We start from the raw sequence: 15,316 nt of genomic DNA on the forward strand, positions 1-15,316 counted from the left end.
AAACACAGTTTTTCAAATGCATATGTGAAACTTGAGTGGGTAAATGGATTGCTCTGCAGACCTGCTCAGGGTCTTCAATGGGGCGTGAGCTTCACTTTGCTCACCAAGCCGAGGTGCAGTGTCAGCAGTCCAGTCTGCGTTAGCACTCTGAGTCAATGAGGAGAGAAAGGCTTTTCTCCTTGGGCATTTAGTTCCTGCTCTAAATAGCCCTCAGGAGCCTGCTCTCTCCTCTCACTGCAGAGAAGGCCAGGGAGGACGGCCACTTTATATATAAGCCTAAGCTGGATCCCAGCATTCATTGCTGACCGCTGTTTCATTGCTGAAATGACTCTTGCAAGGCTTCCTGGCAAGGCTAGATCCACTGAACCAGCCTCACAGATCTGCTTTGGGGGATCTGCCAGCCTGTGTTCAGCCTAGTCCTGGGTGGCTGTAAGTGCCACTTGGCTGCAGCTCCCAATCTGGGCTCCTGAGTTCAGTTCATGAGATAAATCACTGCAGTAGATGTGAGGTTCTGCTGCTGAGCACAAGTATCATGATGACGGGCTGTCATCACGGTGGTGTCATGCCTTCACAGACCTTGAGACCTGAACAGTAGCAGCTAAGCACAACAGCCTGTGGGGAATGATAAGCTAAAGCCGTCATTTGTTACAATTTCCTCTGAAATCGGCTATGCCCCTGCCTGGTACTCAAGCTGTACTTCTGTGTTATCTGCCTCTCCAGACAGGAGAATGTGGCAAATGCAATATCCCTGCTCCATTAAGATCTTTGTCAGGCTCACACATTTAAAACATCTGGAAGAGACAATCTCAAGCTTCAAGGTTTTGTGTTAGCACTTGACAGCGGGCCTTTAAGGCTGTTGTTACACCTTGGGTTCAAACCAAGGGGCAGCAAATTGGATAAATCTAGTTCATTCAGGACAGTTCTCGAGTTGTTTAAATTGTGGGCACCATCCTGTACTGTCCAAATGCATGGCATTAGTGGCCCTCAGAGAATAAAAATCAATTGTTAATGAAAATACATAATTTTCTGCGCAGATCACTTGTACTCATGCTAAGCCCTGGGATTTTGAAATAATCTTACTCCTCGCATCCAGACACACTTGAATTGTGCATAACTTAAATATTTTATTCATTGTGGTTTCATTATAACAATCACTACTCATAAATTTTTTGTTTCAACCTCTTGTTATTCAAATATTGTATCAAAGAAAGAAGCATGATGATTTCTTTTAACAATAAAAAATGTCTTATCCCTTGGGCATCAGTTAAGCAAACTTTCACCAGTTAAAGATTGGACTTGAAATGTTGAGCTCTTCCTCTGTCTTATGCACTGTGCAGTGATGACGCTTTTTGCCATTTTCCTGCTGACTTTTACACAGCTAAATCCTAAAATATTTAAATGTTATTTTTGAAGCGCTGTGAGGAATGGTTCCCAGGCCTTCTAATACAAGCAACAAACGTATTTTTCTGTACATGAGGTGAAACAGGGGGGTAGGTGCTGAAACCTCAGTAGTATAGTATAAGCTCTGCATCTGATTCAGCACGTGACCTTCTGAAGTAATTTTGAGGCAGCTTCTCAAAGCCATGGAGATGTCAGCAAGTTCTGTGTATTCCAGTAATGCATTTGCTGAGACTGTTACACCTGTCTCCAGAGTTAAACCAGCTTTACCTGCAAAATTCTTGTGTAACTGTGTAGCTGTATTTCTATCAGTGCTTTTCTTGACCTAGGAATGTGGGTTGCAAATGAAGGGCAAAAAAAATGAAGGCACAGCACTTAACCTTTTATATTGCAAGAATTTAAAATGTTGGGCCAGCTGAAGGCTGCAGATATACCAACCTAATTTCCAAGAAGTTAGAAGCATCTAAGTCCATATAATGCTGACAGAAAGCCTGTCTGTCATTGTTGTTTTCACTGTCTTCAATATTCTGTATTTTTCACTGCTACTAAGCAGAAAACACTTTTGTACAGTGAATGGTTGAAGCTTTATGAGATGTCATAACTTTTTCTGTGTAAGAAGAAATGTGAGAACTCTTAAATGGCTCCATTTCTAATACAGCAATGTAGTGTTGGTGCAGGCTTACTTTTTCAAATTTCACAAAAATAAGGATCTTCCATCTGGGGGGTTTGGTTCTCCAGCACCTTTACTGATGCGTGTGCTTATGAGTGGGCACACACATAAACACAATTTTTTTTTTACTCAATATGTAACAGTGTAGTTTGAGGTATGGAATTTGTTTTAGTCATCTGAAAATTAGATACATAGCCTAAACTGTATGAAAACAGCCAGGACTTCTGTACTCAGTCAGGAGAGACAGTCGACTCCAGGAGATTGTTCATCACTCGGAGATTGATTTCAGGGGATGATTACTAAATACTTGATATATGTCTTTCTGTTCATTAAAACTGGATGGAGTAAGTCCCATCTCAAGTGCCTAAGGAAACTGCCCTGTGAAGTTGTCTAACTACCTTTAATTCTTATTACCATTCCTTAAGATATTACGATATGCAGTATTTCAAAGTATGTAAAAAGGAAGCATACCAGAACTGGAAGCAGGGACAGGTGACCTTGAGAACAATATAGAGACACTGTCCAAATATGCAGGGTTTGGATAAGGAATGTTTAAGTCCACCTGGAGTTGAAATTGATGATGGACAGAAAGGGCAACAAGAAAGGTTTCTGCCAGCAGATCAGTAGCAAAAGAAGAACTAGAGAAAATATGAGCCCAGTGCTGAATGGGACTGGGACCTTTTGACAAAGAACATGAAAAGACCGAGTTACTCAATGTTTTGTTTGACTTGGTCTTTACTGGTAAAGGGATTCCTGGTCTTCAGGAATCCCAAGTTGTTGAAACCAACAGGAGCAAGGAAGACTACTTTTGCTGAAGGAGGATCAGGTTAGGGAATATATAAACAAACTGGACATACACAAGTCCATGGGACCTGAGCAAATGCACACATGAGTGCTGAGGGAGTCCAATATCATTGTGTGACCTCTCTGTCTTTGAAAAGTCACAGCAATTGGGTGAGATTCCTGAGGACAGAAGAATGCAAATGTGCCTTGTGTCTTCATGAATGATAAGAGGGAGGATCTGAGTGTGTACAGGACAATCAGCCTCCTCTCTGTCCCTGAAAGGTGATGTAGCAAATAATTCTGGAAACCATTTCCAAACATAAAAAGAACAAAGATGTGATTGGAGTTGTCAGATACATGAAGGGGGAGTGATGTCTGACCATCCTGAGAACCTTCTATGATGTGACTTCTCTTCATGAGTGAGGCAAGAACAGTGGATGTTGTTTAACTTGACTTCAGTAAGGCTTTCAATGCTGTCTCTCATAACATCCTCACAGCCAAACTACTGAAGCATGGGCTAGATACATGCATAGTGAGGTGAATCAAAACTAGCTGTATTGTGAGGCTCAAAGGATTGTGATCAGTGGCATGGAGTACAGCCAGAGACCAGTCACTAGTGATGTACCCTGGGGTCCAATGCTTCTTAGTGTCTTCCTTAACCACCTGGATAATGGAGCAGAGTGTAAGGTCAGCAAGTTTGCTGATGATACAAAACTGGGAGGAGTGGTTTGTACATGAGATAGTTGTCTCCCATTCAGATAGACTCTGACAGGCTAGGGAAATGGGCAGAAAAGAACCTCATGAAGTTCAAGCAAAGTTCTGCATCTTGGGTGAAACAATCCCATGTACCAATATGTGCTGGAGATGTACTTGAGAAGCTTTGCAGAAAAAGGCCTGGAGGGCCTGGTGAACACCAAGACGAATGAGCCAGCAGTGTTCCCTTGTGGCATTGCGGCCTGCATTAGGAAGAGTGTCACCAGTAGGTCGAAGGCGAAGCCCTGATAAGACGACATCTGTAGTGCTGTGTCTGTTTCTGGGTTCTCCAGTACAAGAGAGATATGGACATAACGGAGTGAGTTCACTGAAGTTCATCCAAGATTTAGGGACTGCAGTACCTTTTGTGTGAGGAGAAGCTGTAAAAGTTGAGATTATTTAACCTTGTATCATATCCATGTGCATAAATGCCTCTTGGGAGGGAATAAAGAAAACAGAACCAGACTTTTCTCAGTGAGAGGACAGAAAACAACAGTCACAAACTGAAATACAAGACATTCCATTTGAACATTAGAAAAAGGCTTTTTCATTGGTATTGTACCCTGGAACAGATTCTCCAGAAATTTTGTGGAGTCTCCATTCTTGGAGATACTCAAAACTCAACTGGAAATGGTCCTGGACATAATTTTCCAGCTGACTCTTCTTTCAGCAGGAGAGTTAGAATAGACAATCTCCTTAGGTCCCTGCCAGCTTCAGCTGTTCTGTGACTCTGTGATTGTTGAGAGGCTTAGGAGTTTTCCAGAATGCCAGCCAAACCTTTCTTTGTCTCTCTTATCATTAACAAAACAGTAAGAGTTCTCGTTTGCAGCCAGTCTGCCTCTGAAAACAGGAGAGTGTGAAATCCACAGAAATATTGGAGAAATGCAGAATATGTAATTGTTGCCTTTTTATTATTAACAGGTAATTAGTTTGATTTTGTTTAATGACAAAGGAATAAATAGCTCCTGAATATATAGTTAATGCACAGAGAAAACACACAAAACTGATGGGATAGCAGCTTCACAAAGGAACATCTGTTAAAGAAAATGACCTGCACAAAGTCATTGGAAGTCTATTATTCACTAACTGGCTACCTATTGAGAACTAAATGACACAAATGAGTTATAGTCATTGGCTTTTCATCTCCGGCAAAGTGGGCTCAAATCCCTAATAAGGCACCAGGTGAAAAGGAGTCTCTAAGGCCTCTATTCCAAATCCCCTGTTATGCACCATATAAATTAGCACATTAGCACGCTTGCCTCAAGGGAAAAGCAGGACTAGGACAGCAGGTGTGTCAGGCAGCACAATTGAGATGCAGCAGCAGAGCAGGCTGGTGCTTTTGTACAGTGCCAGGCTGTTTCATGACACCTCTATTGATTTGTAACTTTCAAGAGCACTAGGCTGGCTCCTAATTTTAAAAGCCTCATCTTCTGTTACATCAAGCAAACCCTCCAAGGGAACAAAAAAAAATCATTGAAATTTATGATTGAATAGGCTAAGCAATACAGGATCCTCAGGTATGAAAATGTTTATCAGAAGTAATTTGGAATAAAGAATGGTTCAGAAAACAAATTAAGGACAGTCTGTTTGAATTTTTTTTCTCTTCAAAGGCCACTCAGGCTGCTGTGAAGACTATGTTGTGAGTGAGAGGAGGAAGAGGATCTATCAGGGATTAGTGTGCTGTTGTACACAGAGGCTGATTTTTACTGTGCTGGTGTAGATATAAGAGGGGGTGAAAGAGTGCAGTGACTCTGAGACAGTTTTGTTAGGAAAGGACTTCTGTGAACAATATGAATAGAGAAAGGAAGTGTAATCTTAGCACTATACAGTGGGGGAAAAAAGAGTCTTTTTAAAACTTCCAAACTTCTGAGAATCATTCCCCTACTACCATAGATTAATGCTATGATACTGAGTGTTCTCTGTATTGTAGGCCATTTGTCTTTCCTACAAAACAGCAGTGAGGAACAGAGTCAGAGGAATTCTTGCAAGCTGCCAGGCCTGGCAGCCTATGCCACACTAATGCAAGATGTCATCAGCTCCAGGGTACACAGCACTAGATACCTGTTTGATTCAAAGTTCAAGGCTCTCGTACCATATGTATTTACCTGACAGAGCACCAGAGCAATGCAGTTACTGTCAGAAAACTCTGGGAGAGGGTTTTCTGGTAGAGTTGTATGTATTGAGAGTCACATTTCTAAGGTTCAGCTGAATTATTCCTGTTGACAAAGCAAGACTGATATATTGAAGTGAAGCACTGATAAGAACAGTAGAAACACTTTGTTTCTTCTTATCAGGAGCTATTTGCAAACCTGCCAAACTGGAAAAGCCTTTTTTTCCCCATCTTTTGCTTAGCAACTATAAAATTCTTATTAGTGCATAACTATTCTTGTTGTTGATTAAGAGACCGTCTCACAAAACTCTGGATTAAATTGATGTGTTCACTGCTTTAATCTCGGGGAAGCAAATTAATCTCTCCTGACATTTTGATGGCATTACTGGCATGACATAAAGAATTATGTTGGCAGAAGGATCCAGGTGAAGTCCAAAAAGCAGAGATCCCAATTAGCTGTTGTGAAATAAATCACAGGTGCCCTTCAACCCTTCAAATATGGTACATTGGATTCTGTACAGTCTATCTAGCTTTGGATCTGAAAAAGTAAAATGAAAGCAGGTATTGAAAAGGTATAAATGCCCAGAAGTACTAGTGAATATTCATGGATATGGTCCTAAATTTAACTCTACAATTGACTTGAGTTCTTGAAAACAAGAATTCTCTTTCATAGAAAACTGTCAGTGTGTTGCTCTTGTCTCCCGAGGCAGAACTGAAGAGACCTTCTGAATTTATTCACATGAAGAGTAATGACAAGGGAAATAGATATGTGAAAACTGAGGATTAGGAAACATGGATTAATACTGAACAAATTGGCTAGCAGTTAGGTGCATGTTGGAGACAGCAGCACAGATCTCTAGCAGATTTCAAGCTTCTCTTGAGTTAGTCTCCTAAATGCTCTAACCATCACACTGTAGATTCAGCCTTTGTAGTTCACTTGAGATTAAATGTGACTGGGCCAGAGAAAAAGTGATCCTTCACTTTCTCCATTGACTACCCTGGTGTGACACTAATTTGTTTCACCTTCAGAAACTCTATCCAGTGCAAGGTTAGCTAGGACCCCAAGGAGAGCCAGACAGTCTTCCACTGAAGGCCCAGACGCAAGTTTTGATACATCCTTCTTGAGAATTACTTGTGTCCAATTCTGAGAGACTCTCTCATCAAAATAATATTGTCTGACCAATAATAAGTAAGTGCATAAATCATTACTACTAGACTCACATAATACTGAGAATTTTAAGATCTGAGTCTCTGAATAACTTCAGGCACTGTGATTGAAAACACTGTTGTTGAGGTCTTGTTTCTTTGGTGTAGGAGGATATCTTTCCATCTTGGAGAGACTTACACAGAAGCTTTCTACAAAGTTGTGGAAGACACTGACCTTTTGCATAGTTGTTGGAGTTGAAGCTGGAGATCTCTTCTGTAAAAGTATGTGTGTGTTTGTGTATGTGTGTGTGTGGCACAAATGACTGAGTCTATTGCTACCTGCAGTAGAAATTTCAGGTAAGGAATTACCTAAATCAAGGTTTATTCACTTGCCTCGCATCAAATTTACAGTGTGATTTGTTCTTGGTAAAGAAGCAGCAAAAAATAGTTTCACGTGCAACGAGCCAACAGCTTCACTGAATCACGTCCCTCTGTTGAAGTTTTGACTTGAAGCAAGTAGGGAATGTGCAGCTTTTCACTGCTGAATTTAAGACTGGTTTTGTTTATCAATGACCCTGTGGTCAATATTTTATAATAGAAATAACTGATTCTGATAATACAGTTGCTATGGAAAGATTATTTAATTTGTATTAATTTACACAAATTCTGTGTATCCCATAGCATCAAGATGCTGTTATAGAAGAGTAATTATTCTCCATCATGTTTCATATGAAATGCTTACCTTGCAGATGATCACCATACCAGTTACATGCCATCAGTCCATGGCAGTCTTTTGAAGGAGGCATATGGCTTGGTGGTCTGCCAACACAGAGGAAAATCACATCATCAAGGAAAGGCCTTGAGACCCTTGTAATCCCATTTTAGCCCTTTAGTAGAACCTTAAATAAAGTCTGAGATGGTCTTAAAGAAAACTAAGATGGTTCATTCCCTTTGAACACTTCCTTTGACCAGAGGATCATTTCAGCCTTATGAGTTGTTGCTATCAAAGTTAATTCTTAATAAACAATTGCTTCTTTCATGTATTCAAGATATTATTGTTATCTAATATGGTAATTGGGAACTGCTGCAATATCTTAGAGACCACAAACGTAAATCTTTGACCCAAAGAAATATGAGATTACTCTTTTCATAAATCCTTAGGTGTTGTAGGTACAGAAATACTATTGACAGTCATAACATGAAAGAAAATCATCTAGTCTGTCCTTCTGCCTTAAGGCAGGATAAGCAATACATAAACTATTTCTGACAGATACCGTCTAATCTGTTTTTAAAGACCTCTAATGATGGAGACTCCAACACCTCCTTAGGCAATCTGTTGATGTACTTTACTTCCCTTGCAATAAGATTTCAGTGGGAGTAGGAGAATATTTAAAAAAGAGGAGTTTTGAGGAAGCAAAAGAGAGAGCAAGGCTTAGAGTCAAAGCCAATCCAATAGAGGTATTTTAATGTGGATCATTACGTAAAGGATATCTGAGGATAGTGGGATGATGTAGTATCAGGGATAAAATAGTTCCCGTAAAAAACAGGAAAGGCTTATTTTTTTTTTTCTTCTATTCTCTGACAGTCTACATTATTGGGAAAGCCTGGGAATACAGAAGAAAATATAATCTTTGATCACAGTCCTAACATTAAACCAATCTAACAGAGAATTGGAATTGTAGATGCATTAAGAAGACTTAGAATACTAGTCATGGCTAGATTAAAGTGAAAGTTATCGAATAATTTTCTCCTTCACTTCAGAGAAAAAAACTTATCTCCCAAAAAAATCAAAACAAGGAAAACAATACCCGTCTCTACTGCTTTGTATCTAGTTCTGTGTTATAGGCCAAGTTGTAAGGAGGGTGTTTAGAGCAATGAGGCACTAATGTATTCATTGGAAGCCAAAGTGTTCTCTGGAAAATACTGAAGTACAAAGGCAATTAGCATTAATCATTATATACAATGAAAGTAGAGTTATCATGAAGTAATAATGCCTTCTGAAACATTACATTACCACCTAGGATAAAAGAGCAGCTTCTGCATTGCTAATGCTGCTCTTGTGAATGCTTATGCCATTCTTTTTTTGTATATTTTGCTGTCCACCCGGGTTTTGACCTTAGTAAAGAGCATGGTTTTCCAACAGAGAAAGTTTATTTTCCATAATTATGAAGGGCATAGTTACTGCAACCTCTGGACATGCAAACTGGAAATACTTGCTTAAAGTCCTCAAACGCGCTTTTACAAAGGGTGGCAATGGCTTCTGCCCAAGTGAAATTCAGCTACTCTGCAGAAAAGCAGTGCCAGCTCTCTGTATCGCTATATCCTGCCAATTGCTAAAGGAGACCATGGGCCAAGGACTGACCCTCTTTATCAAGCATGTGGAATTGCCTGAGTGCAAGTCACAGTCACTTCTAGCACCAATGTGGGGGTCAACCTGAGGCAGCAGTCTTCAAGAAAGGCTCCGTCAAAGAAGCAGGATCCTTTATCTGATGATGAGGCAAGGAATACGATCTGGCACATATCTTTCACCCTATAATTGAATATCACTTTATACAGCTTAGTAACATCAGTATATCTTCTGAACTTGGAACCTAACCAGCAGTACCTTAGGCACCTGCAATAATGCCATGGGAGAGGAGCAGCATTGCCTTATAGGAAAGTTCGATGTCACTGACAAGATGAACTGCTTAGTAATTTGCCCTGACAATAACAACCTGTCCTGTACCTGCCCCATATATTTTGTCAAAGTAGCTAGGGTATGTTCTGATGTGCTACCTGAGTGGAAATGAGCTGATACAGAGAAGGCATGGGAGATAACAAACACCAACCTGTGAACTCGAAATTGTGCCTTAACTTTTTTATTCTCTAGGCCTGTGAGAAAACCCAAACCTTTTGTGAACTGCTGGCAATGTTACTTAAATCCCTGAAAGAAGATGCTGTGCTCTTTCACTGACCTCAATGAAGCCCTTGAGGGAAAGCTCATATTACCACTTCAAGAATTCTTCCTGTAGGGGTGCCTCTAAGCAATTTCTTTTAATCTGTTTTCTAGGTAATTTGTGGATCTGTTTATTAATAGCTTTTCACAATAGCCTATTACATTCAGGTAGGGTGGTCCATAAGATTCTAGTGAGGAGCAGTCATACATGAGTGACTGTTTACATGCTGCCAGCTATGCTGGAGCATCTTGGGGAATAACTTTAAAATTTTTAGCTTTCTGCTTAGACCTTAAAACTTGTACTAGGGAGGGTTTGTTTCACAAAAAGAGTTGTGCATTCCAGTGCTGTGGAGCTGGGGAGAGAAAAAATAATAAGGAAAGCATCTTTTCTTCAAGAGATGCATTATGTACATAAATCTCCTGGATTTATAGCTATCTCAGTAATTGCATCCTTATATTTACACAAACACCTTTTATTTCAAAAAACAATTACAATTAACTCTGAAATTCAAGTTTACCAGAATGAGAACAGCGACTATGTTTAGCATGGTTATTGCATAACGGATATTGCAAAACAGCTTAGGATAGTATAACATTTTCAGATGTTGAATTTCACTCTGTGTAAACCACATTTCAAGAAATCCTACAATTTCTGTACATTCCTGCTGTCAAGAGGTAGGTAGCTTTAATGGTGTTTCTTTACTGTAGGCTCATTAGAACTAAGCATTAACTCTATGCTGATGTATTAACCAGTAATGCATATATTTTGTTGAATCACTACACTACTGTAAATCACAGAAAAATTCTGTGTGAATGATTAGACCACACATGTTCTTGTCTGCTACCTCTGTTTTATGCACATGCCTGGCACCTCCAAAAGGGATTCTAGAAGAAATATTTTCTTGCCTGACATGAAGACAAGTGTAAAACTCTCCAGAGATTTTTTTTTAGATATTATAGCTTTAAGTAAATTGAGAATTCAGATGTAGTATGTATACCTGTTAAAATATTTTTAGCACATTCTCCTGTTTTTAATATAATAGATTCAAAAAGTTTGTATCTTCTTCGATTTAGTGATAAATCCCTTGATTTATCCCTTGATTTGCCTTTGTTCAGCCTTTGATAATGTTCATGTGAGAAATAGATTATTGGTATGACACAAAAGGAATGTTGTATTTATCTAAAACTGGCTTTGCTGTGGTTTTGCATTGACTTTTGGAAAACACTGTTTTCTTGGCTTCCCGTATATTTCATAAAATTCCACCTATTCATATTTAGAAAGATGACTTAGTTTTGCACTTATTTTTTTGTACACTTACCTATTGCATTTGGGTTTGTCAGCCACCACTTGTGTTAACTTCCTTACCTTAATTTAAGTGTTGTTCCATTCCAGCTGTGTGGGTATTTGTGTGTGTGTAGCTGGAGATAACAGCAAAACATAAAATTACTGACAGGAAAAAAAAGTATAAATACTTTGTTCATAATTAGAAAGCAGATTATTTGTCCCCAACAAGGTTTCAAGTGAATTCAGCCTAATATTCCTCCAAAGTTGCAACAGTCCTTGAAAATCTTCCACTTCAAATATTTAATACTAAGTAATAATTTAGACATGACGATTCGAGAGTACCAATTAACTTTGCATGAGTTCTCTTTAAGGATTTACAACAGATTTTAAGGCTTTCACAGTCCCTGAAACTTTCAGGTGCAGCCAATATATTCCTGACCCATTTAAAGAGAACCTGAGATGCTTCTTGTTGGAGGAAACAGCTAAATAAATGTGACTTGCAAAGAGTTCTGCTATGTTTAGATTTCTTCTCTCTCTCTCTTTTTCTCTTTTTATATAAAAATTTAACAGAATGATCATCTCTAGGAAGGAAGGTCATTAGGGAAAGATCCTCAGTGGTCTCCTGTGTTCTGAAACTATCTGTCATTTAACTTTTGTATACTTCTCCAGAGTATTAATTTTCATTCATCTGTTTAATTTATTTGCATTTAGATTTTTGGCAGTCGTGTTAAGCATTGTGTAAACACAGAACACAAGTTAATTCCTTCCCTCTGGTATTGAATACATGTGAATTATTTAATATGGAAATTCCTGTTCTTTCTGAACACCCAAAGTAAAGATCAGGCTATTTATAGAGCACAACTAAACTGCTCTTTCTTGCACTTTTTGGTTATTAAATTGAGGAGGACGAACCCAGCTCAAGTTCATATCCCAGCTGTGAGGCAGGCATCTTATCCCATCTTAGAGGCAGGGATCTCAGACCCGTACAGAGCATTGACTTACACAGGATTTCTTGAAGTGCTTCCTGCCACAGTAGCAGCCAGCACCATAACCTCTGGATTGACCAACCCCTCTCTCACTGAATGAGTGGAGATTGCTGTGTAAAATGTGATGGGTTTCCTCTTCTTGCTTTGAAGAGTATGGCCACGTTCTCTGATAGCATCTAGCAGAGATGCAGCACGTCCAAAGGAGGTGTTCAGAATGACATGCTCTCTGATGTTTAGCTCAAAAACTGTGCGGAGACATCGTATTTCTCTGGCTACAGTTTAACACTGTACTTCATCCTGGTGCCCTTCATGGTTCAGAGTTACAAGTTACACATTTCAGCTGCTACTGGCTTGGAGGTAGCATGTAGAGGCTGGAGTTTGGACTGAAGGAATATCCCAAGGTCTGCTCATAAATGGATGCCTGAAGCACTCGAATAGAGCAGGTTGGGTAGATAAAGCTTCAGATAAGGGGAAATGGGCTAATAGCCAGTGCATACTGGTAAGGCAATGGAGCTGGAAGGTTGAAAAGGTTGAGTGCCTTTCTCTGTGGTGGGGGAGGAGGTAGCTGGAGGATCTGTGCTTTGTCTTGTCCATATGAATCTTTGGAGAGAAATGGAAGCAAAGGATCTGTGGATGAGTATGCAACTGACTGGTGTGAGGCCTCTCTAAAGAAAAGAAAAAAACAACCTGACAGACTTTTAATTTGTTTCTGCTGCTTTTCAGAAATCTGTCATATCTGTGCAGGTTGAGAAAAAAGAAAGCTACACTTAGAAGATACTTGGAAAGGGAAGTCTTGTTAAACCAAGAGGTTGTTAGGTAACTGTTGCCATTTCAGCTCATGGTTTCAAATACAAATTAATTTTTGGACATTTTTGTCTTCACATTGTTTCTCCTATAAGATCCACAATTACTATAGGAAAAAAGGGTTTATGTTGTACCAGTACAAATACTGCAGAAAATCTCTTTATTTCCTGGGAATAGTAAGGATTAAATTATATTGAGTGTTGTACTGGCTGCTATCCAAATATATCAATATGGCATTCTCTAAATGGTGTTCTGAGCAAGTGTGTTGGTCTTTCTTTTGATATTTTCCTGCCTCCTCTGATGTATGCTCTGTGAGGGTTCTCTGTTGTGCAGTTACTTTAATTTTGAGTTGGTCAAATCTAGGGAAACCAATGGAGAGAAGGGAAGCCAAGTCTTGCTGAAGTAAAAATTTACATGAAACATGGTATTTATATCTTGAGGATTGTTTCCCATACGATATTCAATAGTGTCTACTCTCAGTGTTCCAGATTAATGGGAGATTAGTGTGAATTGTTATAGGTAATAAATTGTGGAATTACTGAGGAGAGCAGAAACAGATTGAAGATGCGTTTGACTGCAATTTGTTCTATTTGTTTCATTAAGGCTTTTTCCTTTTTTTTTTCATTTAATTTCAATTTTTTTTTCATTTCAGGTTTTCTACTGAGTTGTCTCCAGCAGGGCCTTTTTCAAAATTTCCCGTGTGATTGCTTGGCTGAGTAAGGCATTGCATGAAGCTGTAACAGTGATGTTGTGTTGTGTTTGTGCTGAGGCATTATGAGACTTGATTCATGTCTTCTGACGGAGACTGAGCAGTATGGTGTGCTTCCTTGAAAAACTACAGTTTGCAGGATAAACACAGCTTTCAAAACAAAGCCCCTTTGTATTTGATTTGTTTGTAAATATGCCTGGGTTGCATGCATAAAGAATGAGCAATCATGAGCACTTCAGGAATGATGGTGGTATTACAGGAAAAGGTAATACCATTGTGCCGGCAGGTCAAGGGTGCAAGAGAACAGAAGTAGTGGGTCTTCCCACTACTCTTACCACTTACAGTGGTAAGTATGCTCTTACCACTGAGTTAGGTTTGGGGATTTACAGCAATTGTAGTCCTAAATCAGATTAGAAGTTGATGATAAAAAATATTTTGGATGGCTCTGTGAACCAACCTTTGGGTTACCTGGTGCAAAGCTAGGGTCACCCATGTGAAAGCTCCTGTTACTTGGTGGTAGAAAGGATTACCATGTTTTGTGGAATTTGCTTAGTAATGCTTCTAGACTGCTTGCTTATTTGACACTGCAAAATGTCTGGTAGGGTTATTGTAATGCAAGTGCACTGTCAGTAACAGTCCCAAATGTATGCAGTAACTAAACTATTTTAGCAGTGAGAGAGGGAATGGAGCTGTCACAATTTCTGATAATCAACACTGTCCCCTCTGGACAGCAGCATTACTGTTTGTTGGGGAATTGAGGTATCCCAGTACTTACTTTGGAAGAGAAGGGCAAGGCTGTTAGCGGAGGCTGTCCAAGCTGAGAGCCAAGCATGTGAATAGCCAGAGGCTTAGAGCTGTAAGCTGCTACCTTGACATGAGAAGGCCTGGAGGCATGTCAACATGGCACCTGCATGCCAGCAGCCAAATGTCTCTTGCCTGTGCCCAGCTGGGTGTTCACATTCACAGCTTCCCACAATGTCTATGAGCCTGCAGGATGCGGAATCTTCAACACCTTTCTTCTGAACCTTCTTCAGGCGGGCAGACTGCATGTGGAGGACACAAGTTACAGACACAGGCAAATGGTATTAATTCCACTATTTATTTTTTTCAAAACATCAGAGCAAAGCAATAGCTTACCAGCTGACTGATTTCTAAGATAATTCTTCCTGGAGAGTTTTTTACTGGAAAAGAAAAAGGAATATTCTTATGAATCACAATGTAGACAGTGTTCCCTTTATAGTGAGAACAGAGAAAAAGGTATATAAGACTGAGAGATATAGGTAACTGAGTGGTCAAGGCTGGTGCTGACAGGCATTTGGAGGGGTCAGGTTGAGAAATATAGGAGAAAAGACATGGGAAATCTAGACAGGGCAAAATCCTTCATTCTTAATGGAGCAAGATCAGTGGGCACTGTGCTGAAGGAAACTTCTCTTGTCTGCACATCTTGTTTCCCAGTAACTTAAATGAGAAATCATTTGAGAGGGATTGCTTGTAATTTCATCAGTGCATTGTATACATGCTGTTCCTGTAGTCTGTGGAACCTGTTATAATGTATCTTATTACTTCCACATGGAACAAGAAGAGCAGTCATTTCCAGAAATGAGAGCACTCTGTATAATTATGTAGAATGAGTTATGCATAATATATACACCCTTCAAAAATAAAGATTATCTGCTCTGCAGATATCCACACAGTACTAACTGACTGAATGCAGGAGTCTGCCTAGTAGCAAGCAAA

The 15,316-nt window shown here is 39.6% G+C and overlaps 1 long non-coding RNA gene across 1 annotated transcript; it reads left to right on the forward strand.

Moving 5' to 3' along the window:
- Positions 1 to 10,404: 10,404 nt before the first annotated feature.
- LOC127468159 (uncharacterized) lies at positions 10,405 to 14,634 on the forward strand. The gene is made up of 3 exons (XR_007903421.1): positions 10,405 to 10,470; positions 13,523 to 13,586; positions 14,546 to 14,634. It is a non-coding gene; the product is annotated as an uncharacterized LOC127468159 (long non-coding RNA).
- Positions 14,635 to 15,316: the final 682 nt, after the last annotated feature.

Source organism: Manacus candei, unplaced genomic scaffold, assembly GCF_025592945.1.
Source record: "Manacus candei isolate 608988 ecotype Guabito, Panama unplaced genomic scaffold, ASM2559294v1 h1tg000014l, whole genome shotgun sequence".
Taxonomy (NCBI): domain Eukaryota; kingdom Metazoa; phylum Chordata; class Aves; order Passeriformes; family Pipridae; genus Manacus; species Manacus candei.